This window comes from Accipiter gentilis, chromosome 2, assembly GCF_929443795.1.
Source record: "Accipiter gentilis chromosome 2, bAccGen1.1, whole genome shotgun sequence".
Taxonomy (NCBI): Eukaryota; Metazoa; Chordata; class Aves; order Accipitriformes; family Accipitridae; genus Astur; species Astur gentilis.
This window is the reverse complement of record NC_064881.1, coordinates 2,687,873-2,695,370: the sequence shown is the minus strand read 5'-3', so window position 1 is coordinate 2,695,370 and position 7,498 is coordinate 2,687,873.

Genomic DNA, 7,498 nt, shown 5'->3' with positions numbered 1-7,498 from the left:
CCCTCCGCGGGGCACCGCGCCCGCCCAGCGCGTCCCGGGGCCTCCGGGAGCCCGGACGCCGGGCGGCTCCGACTGCTCTGCGGGGCGGCCGTGGGCTGCCGCCTGGCAAAGGGCGGGGGGACGAGGAGAGCCCTGGGATTAGCGGGAGGGACTTCAATTCCCCCGAACCGGTTGCGCTCACCCCCGTCGGGGTGTACGCGAGCGTGTGTGAGCGCAGCGGGGGGTGCGGGTGCAACCCGGCCACGGCTCGTGGCTGCTCCGCTCCGGGGAGGCGCCTGTCTGCTGGGCTGAGTCCTCCTTTCCCGCCCCGGCTGCCTTCTCCTGCTCCCTGGCTTTCACCGCTGCAAATTTATCATCTTTCCCCTGACCTACACGCCTCTGTCCGTCGGTGCCGTTGTAAAATTCAGGCAGTTCTCACTTCCTTTGCTACACAGATAGCTAACACTTTTCCTTTCTGTTTAGACCCCTAAACAGCATCGCTAGTTTGTTCCTTCCCCATCTGGGCCAGCCCTGGCGATAGCAAGTGTCTGTGCGTGGACTCCTGGGGTGGGTTTCTCCAAGTGAGAAGGTGCGAAAGGATTGGACATCTGACGGATGGAGAAGGCGAGGGGGCAGCGCCAGTGGGGGGCGAAATCTCTGCCCTGCTGGAGACCGTGACAGTGATCCACGTAATTTCTAATTGGTTGAAGTCCCTTGTCGTTTGTGTCGAAGTATGCAACAGCAAGTGCTGCCTGAGAAGGCCCTGTGAACCCGACTTGTGGAAAGAGCCTGTGCGCCTCTCGGGAAGCATCTCTTCTCCCAGGATCTCTCCAAGGGATACAACGCTGCTGTGTCAAGCTACAGCTCATTTTTATAGCTGCCGGTATCACTAACTAAGGTCAGTTCATAGGAGAAATGCAGGTTTAGCCTAACTTCTTTTCACCAAACATCTGCCTGAAATAAAGTGTGGTTGACAGTACATGCGGGGTGTGTGAGCACACCCTGTTCAGGATAGGGTGGAACCAGGATGTTGCTGGCCCAAGAATGCGAGGCTGCCACTTGGCAAGGCACGCAACCCCTGGCAACATGCCCAGAAAACCAGAGCACCCCACAAAAGAAATAAAACAAACAAACAAACAAAATGCAAGCAGAAAAGAGCTCTCAAATAGGCTTCCTTACTTGGGCCAGAGGCAGGTTATCTAATTTTTTTTTACTTCGAAGTCCTCTTGTAAGCAACATCCAAGGACAGAGAAGGCACTGCCTGCCTATCTTTCTCCCCTGTGCCTGCATCTCCTAAGACAGCCCACGCACCACCCCTGAAACCCCCCCCCCCTTTTTTTTTTTTTTCTTCTGAGAGATCATTTAGGCTCAAATGAAGGAAGTCTGCCCTCAAGCTGCCAAGGTACCTGCTTTGGATACAGGCAGTCTCCTCCATTGCATCAGGCCATCTGTTCCTGTCACTAGACTTCATGTAGTCACAATTCGAAGCTTTGCCCCTGCAATGCTCCAGTCTCTGCAGTCCACCCTGCGACATCTGCATGGAAATGGCGGTGTAAACTCCATCGTGATGTACGCTGCCAACATGTGTCCAGCTCCTCAGCTGGATCCAGGCTGGATTTTGGCAGACAGAGCTAGGGCAATACAGAGAGTGCACGTGACTTCTAGTGTGCTTCTTTACAAATAGAAACCCGGCTCTGGCTCTGTGATCGTCTCTTCACCATCTTCAGCATATGAGGACGGAGACAAAAGGTGGATGCAAAAGAAGAGGTCAGAAGCAGAGTGTGCAAGACATCCAAGGCAGAGTGAAGAAGGTAGCTGGGAAGGGCTGCAGTACAGAGATTAAAGAGACTCTGACTTGAATCTCCAGTTATAGGACACCAGTGACCAGCAACAATGACCTGGAGATGAAAAAATGACAAGAAGTCAAGAAATGGCTGATGAAACTTGTCTGACAGTATCAGGACAAGCCCAAGACCCACCTGCACAAAATTAACATTGTTTCAAACAGAATTCAGCTAAAACAAAGATTTTTTACCAACATGTTTTACAGTATGTGACTGCAAACTTCTGATCTGATACTGGAAGTCCTAAAGCCAAATTTACTGTGTCCCCCCCAAACTACATCTCCTTAAAATATGTTCAAGTTTTTTTTCTTTGAATATTTCTCACCTGAGTGGTGGTCTGGTGCTATTTAGGTTATACAATTCAAAATAGCCCTTGCCTGAGGTGACTAGATTTTCAGGGAAGTGTTTCATATAGGATCTAGCTGTAGTCTTTGAACATGACAGTCTGCATTGCACCAGTTAGGGTCATTCACAAATGTAATTATGGCACAATATTTAGGCTGCTGTTTTTTAGAAAGAAAATGCAAAAATGAAAATTTAGAAATGCTTGAAAAGTTAAAGGAAGAAAAATGGATGAAGGCACTACTTTTTTTTTTTTTTTTTACTTTAGCAGGAGAGTTTTTCCAGTAACACACAAAACAAACAATTAACCTTTATATTGCACCTTTCAACCACAGATTTTAGAGTATTTTACAAAAGTTCTCAAGTATCACTGGCAGTAAAACTGAGTCAAACCCAGTGGAATTATTTGCTGCAGCTCTGCCAAAGAGGCAAAAGCAGAAATAAATGCTATTAACTGTCTTATCTCTTAATTCTCTGCACTGACTCTGACTGCTGTAAACTATATTATCCGTACTGAGACAGCAAGGTGAAAAAAATGCACTCTATGCGCTTTAGACCCTAGTGAGGATCAAAACATATTACTGCATTAATCAAATGGCACTGCATAAATCAAACGTACAATTCTTATTTAAAAGATTTATCTTTAGCATTTTTAAACCTTGTAATAAATTTATATATGACTGAGCTTTTAAAAATTATTCTTTATAATAGTTTATATACTGCAGACATTTGTTTATAAAGTAAAAGAGATTTTTGCTCAAATGGTTCTGCATGTTCTTATCAACTAGTGGAAATCTCAGGAACATTGAAGAAGGCTCTCTTTGGTTTTGTCAATGCCAACATGAAGAGCTACTGTAAGTTGTAGCTACGGGGTATTCCTTCCTGGTATACACTTCCAGACCACCAAGATATTTTTTTACTTCAAATCCTTACATGTGTTTGTTGTGTTTTTTTCCTAGAAACAATGCATGCTCAGTGCTGTGTAAGTTAAAATCTCATTAAACATTTCTGTGATTTAGTAAGGCAACACATCTCCTGACAACTAAGGAATCACAGACATTTCAGAGGGCACTGCTGAACTATTCGGATGGACTGAGAGTAGAGATTTATTAGTGTCCAGTCTGTCCACTGATGGCACTCTGCAAATATGGCATGAAGAAGCTCATTTCTCAAGAAGGACTTTGCAACATCACTGCAGTGTACCAAAGTAACTTCTATTCCATAATCAGTGGGGCAAAACCACTGTAACTAGAAAATGTAACATTTCACAGTGTCTAATGCATATAGCAGATCTCTGAAGTGTCAAGTTGGCTTAGTTGGAAGACATCTAAGCCTCAGGACTTGGTCTCAGGTCCACTGTTGATACTAGCAAATGCTTTGAAGGTAGGGAGAGGAGTGCCTTATTGTTATAATTGCTGTCCTTTGGCTGAAATACTTCAACGAATTACATTTTCTTCTGCTGAGAGCTGTTTATCCCAACGTAAATGTAGATACAAACAAACAGAAGATAGCTGGTGTTTTCAAAGCCTGAATGTCTATCCCAGCTTCCCCAGTTTGGCTCTCAAACTACAGAGGCCAAGCCTTTCCAGTTCCAAACTATCATTACTTCACCCAGTTGGAAGCCACTTGGGATTTGTTTGGGGTTTTTTTAATGCCATTCCCATACTTGAAAAGTATTGAAAAAAATTTCATCTACCCTATGAGTTGCCAGGAGGATGGCAAATAACTTTCAGGTAAATGTGAACTGAGTCCCTGTTGAAATCAGCAAACCTGAGCTACAGCTGACAGGTCAAGTAAGGACAGAGTTTTACTCCAGGGGACTTTATCTGTGGCACGGCCAATGCTCAAAGGAGTGAATTCAGGCTGACAGTCCATCCTTCAGCTAAACACATCCTAACGGCAAGGACAGCCGACCTACCTATGCTTGGTTTTTTCAGTGTTTTGGGGTTATTTGGACGTTGATACAAAATGTATAATCTAAAAATCACCTAACACACTAGCTCATAAAACATTTGTTATGTGAAGCATATCTAGCTGCCTGGTACAAAACAATCATGAAACAAGGATCTGTTCTACTTGTGTTAAGTATTCACAGGTGTCATGCTGCTGGAACGTGGCTTTCTTCCCCCTAAACCTGAAGACTTTCAGCTACATGTTATTAGGGAAAGGCTTTGGAGTTCTCAGCACCAATGGTAATGTCAGGAAAAGCCTGTACACTATGTGGCTCATAGCCTCCTGCTGCTGAAAGGTGTTCGTAGCTCCTGGCAGTCTCTTGTTGACACCAGCTACCTAGTGACGGTTGTCACTTAGCCAGATCTAGTCCTGCACTAGTGATGGGTACTGAGCAAATGCATAGCTGATTTTCTGATGGTGTTTCTCTTCCCTCATTAATATTCTTGTACATCTCTGAGACTGCTACTGCTACATATTTTTTCAGTTTTTTCTTTCTTGCAAGGAAAAGCTTACCTTTTCATTTATAAGCTCTTTTCAACAATAATAACATGATGAAAGCTTTTACTGGAAAAGAAAAAAGAGTTAATTTTTTTTCTGGCTGGCCCCAAGTGACCCCTTGTTCCCACTGCCTTTGAAATTACTGGAGTTTGCTTAGCCTGAAAAATTACAGCTACAGGATAAGTTATGCTTCACTGATCTATTTTAAAAAGGAACAGCAGAATTTTAAAAATAGAATCCCCATTTTTTTTCTGACTGTGGCATCTCCAGCCCAAGTATGTTGATGCAATTTCCAAAGCACTAAGAAATGTCTTAGGTCATATTTAAGTCAGGTCAGCCAAATCCAGGATCAGTGAAAAAATGAGTTGTTCATCTGGTCTGGAATGAGATTTTTCTTCCCATCATTCTTAGTTATAAAGATATCTTTTGTGTGGTTGAAGCTAAATTTAAGCCCAGGCTGAGTGTATTTGTGTACTATCTATGCGTGCTTTATGCATCAGCAGCACACTGCGTTACTAGTAGTCTGCGCACACAATTAGGGCTTTATGATCTTTGCAGTTGTTTAGTACAAAGATTTATATATTTGCAGCAATAAAAGTCTGAGAAGTAATAGGAATAGATGTTTCTCAGAGCTACAATCTGATTCTCCTTTGACTTGTGTCAGTCTGGCTCCATTGTCTTCAGTGGAGTTAATCCTTACCCTGATTTGAGCACCAGAAGAGGAGAAGAGGAAAATCCATCCCTGAATGTATGCCTAGGGAGGTCTGCTCTTATAGAGCTTGCTTTTCTTTCAGATGATAGCCCTGCACAGGGGAAAGCACCAAAAGAGAGAGCAGACACTGCCGTGGAAGTTAAACCGTGCAGCATGCTTCTTCCACCAAACATCTCACAGCAGCATCTTCCAAGACTGGGACTGAGCCTGGCTCTGGCAACTGATGCCCGAAGGGCGAGCCTGGCCCTGATGGGCAGCTCCTGAAGGGGCCAGTTTGCCCCGGGTGCTCCTGCCTGCTCGCTGGTGATGCTCCACTGGGCAGGCGGGAGGGAGGTCACGCCTGGGCACAGCAGTGAAAGTCACATTCGGAGGAATGAAGGAAACGGTAAGGTGAAAACATACTGATTTAATACGTGCATTACTATTTTGTAAAGAAGCATCTTGCACGCTGTCTCTTTCTTTGCCAAAGCATTCAGCTACTGCACTAGGATTTAAAAGTAAAATGAGTTGAACTTTAACAGATCTATAGTAGCAGTTAACTAGCAAAGGAAAGTCCATGTCTAGCTATTTCCTGCTGCTGAAATGTTTTGATAACAATGGTACACAAAGACTTGTTTTGTTTAGCATGCGCCATATTATTGCATTTCAGACAAAGTCTTGATTCTCTAAGTCCAAGACAGAGTCTCAATTCTCTCCATTTGAGACAAAACCACAGGATGAAAAATACAAATTTCAAATGTCCTAAACTACAGAGGAGTAAGGAATCAGATTAGCATCAATTTCTGCTTCTAGCTACAACAAAAACAAAGATAAGTCAAATACGTATTTTCTAATTGGAGGGACAAATTTAGGAAAGACTTGATTCCTCATCATTCCCTGTCTAGTTACAAAATCAGAAAAATTAAAATAGTCTTCCCATTCTCTGCACACACACCCTACCCCAGGCAGACCTGTCCTCTGTGTGCTGAAATTTGCTTTCCTACAGCAGCGAGTTTCCCTTCAAGCGCTCATAGGCATGGAGAGCAGCTTTGTTTACCACCCCCAGGTGCAAACCTTATTAACTAATGTTTACTTCTTTTGTGTTTTCAGCTTTCAGTAATGAGCTGGGTTAATGGATAGTGAAGGTGGTGGTGGTGGGGAGAATAGTAAGGAAAATTCAGGAGCTGGTTTTACATCTTTCAGTTTTACAGGCTTATAGAAACAATGGCTATCAGCCATTTAGCTAAACCCCCCCCAAAAAACCCCCAGCCCTTGGAGATGATGAAACTCCTACATAGGTTTTAGTTTGTTTGTTTGTTTGTTTTTCAGGATGGTGGGAAACAAAGCACAGCCAAGCCCTGACTTTTTGCAAGTTATAAATACTGTACAAAATTCTACTTTTGACACCGGAAAATGCTTTCTCCTGTTGTTCAAAGTGACTCCAGATGCTGATGTACTTAGTACACAGCGCAAGTAACCCAACTGGAATGAAAAAGCAAGGTAATTGAGTTTACATTCATCTGTCAATATTCCTAAGGGATAGACGGTTCAGCTTGCCAAGTTTGCTCTGCTTATGCATGCATAAGCAGACCGTGAACTTAAACCGACTGGAGATTCCCACAGTAGATTCTCCCCGGTGAATAGGGGATCTCTGCTGCCGTAATCTGGTGGAGGCGGTGCAATCACTTCTACCCTAGTCATTCCCCCATGTCCCACAATATCAGGGGGTGGGCTGAATGTTTGGCAGGAAAAGAAAGAATAGGTTGTAGTAGAACTGAGTTTTTCTGAGCAAGATTTTCCCTTGACCCAAGCCCCATTTTCAAAGGACAGAGTATTAGCTCCTTCCTAGACTTTTCTATGCTTCTCACTATTATAATATCTGGGAGCTTCACATATGCATATATTTCTTTATCTTTCTAATATACTAGTGAAGTGAAAGATTGTCATCTCTATATGTGAAACAGAACATGGGGATCAAAGCAAAAAGTTTCTTTTAATTTTGGGTGAGCAGTGTGGGACAGTAAGGAGTGAACTTTTTCAAAGAATTTGACTATTTTATACTTTAAATAGCTATGCATTTGACTAACTGCTCCCCCTCATTTATGATAGTTCCATGAAAAGGGATCTCCATGTAGCTGGACCATACAAACAGTAGCAATCTCCATCCCAAACACAGGAGCAAGTCAATGCC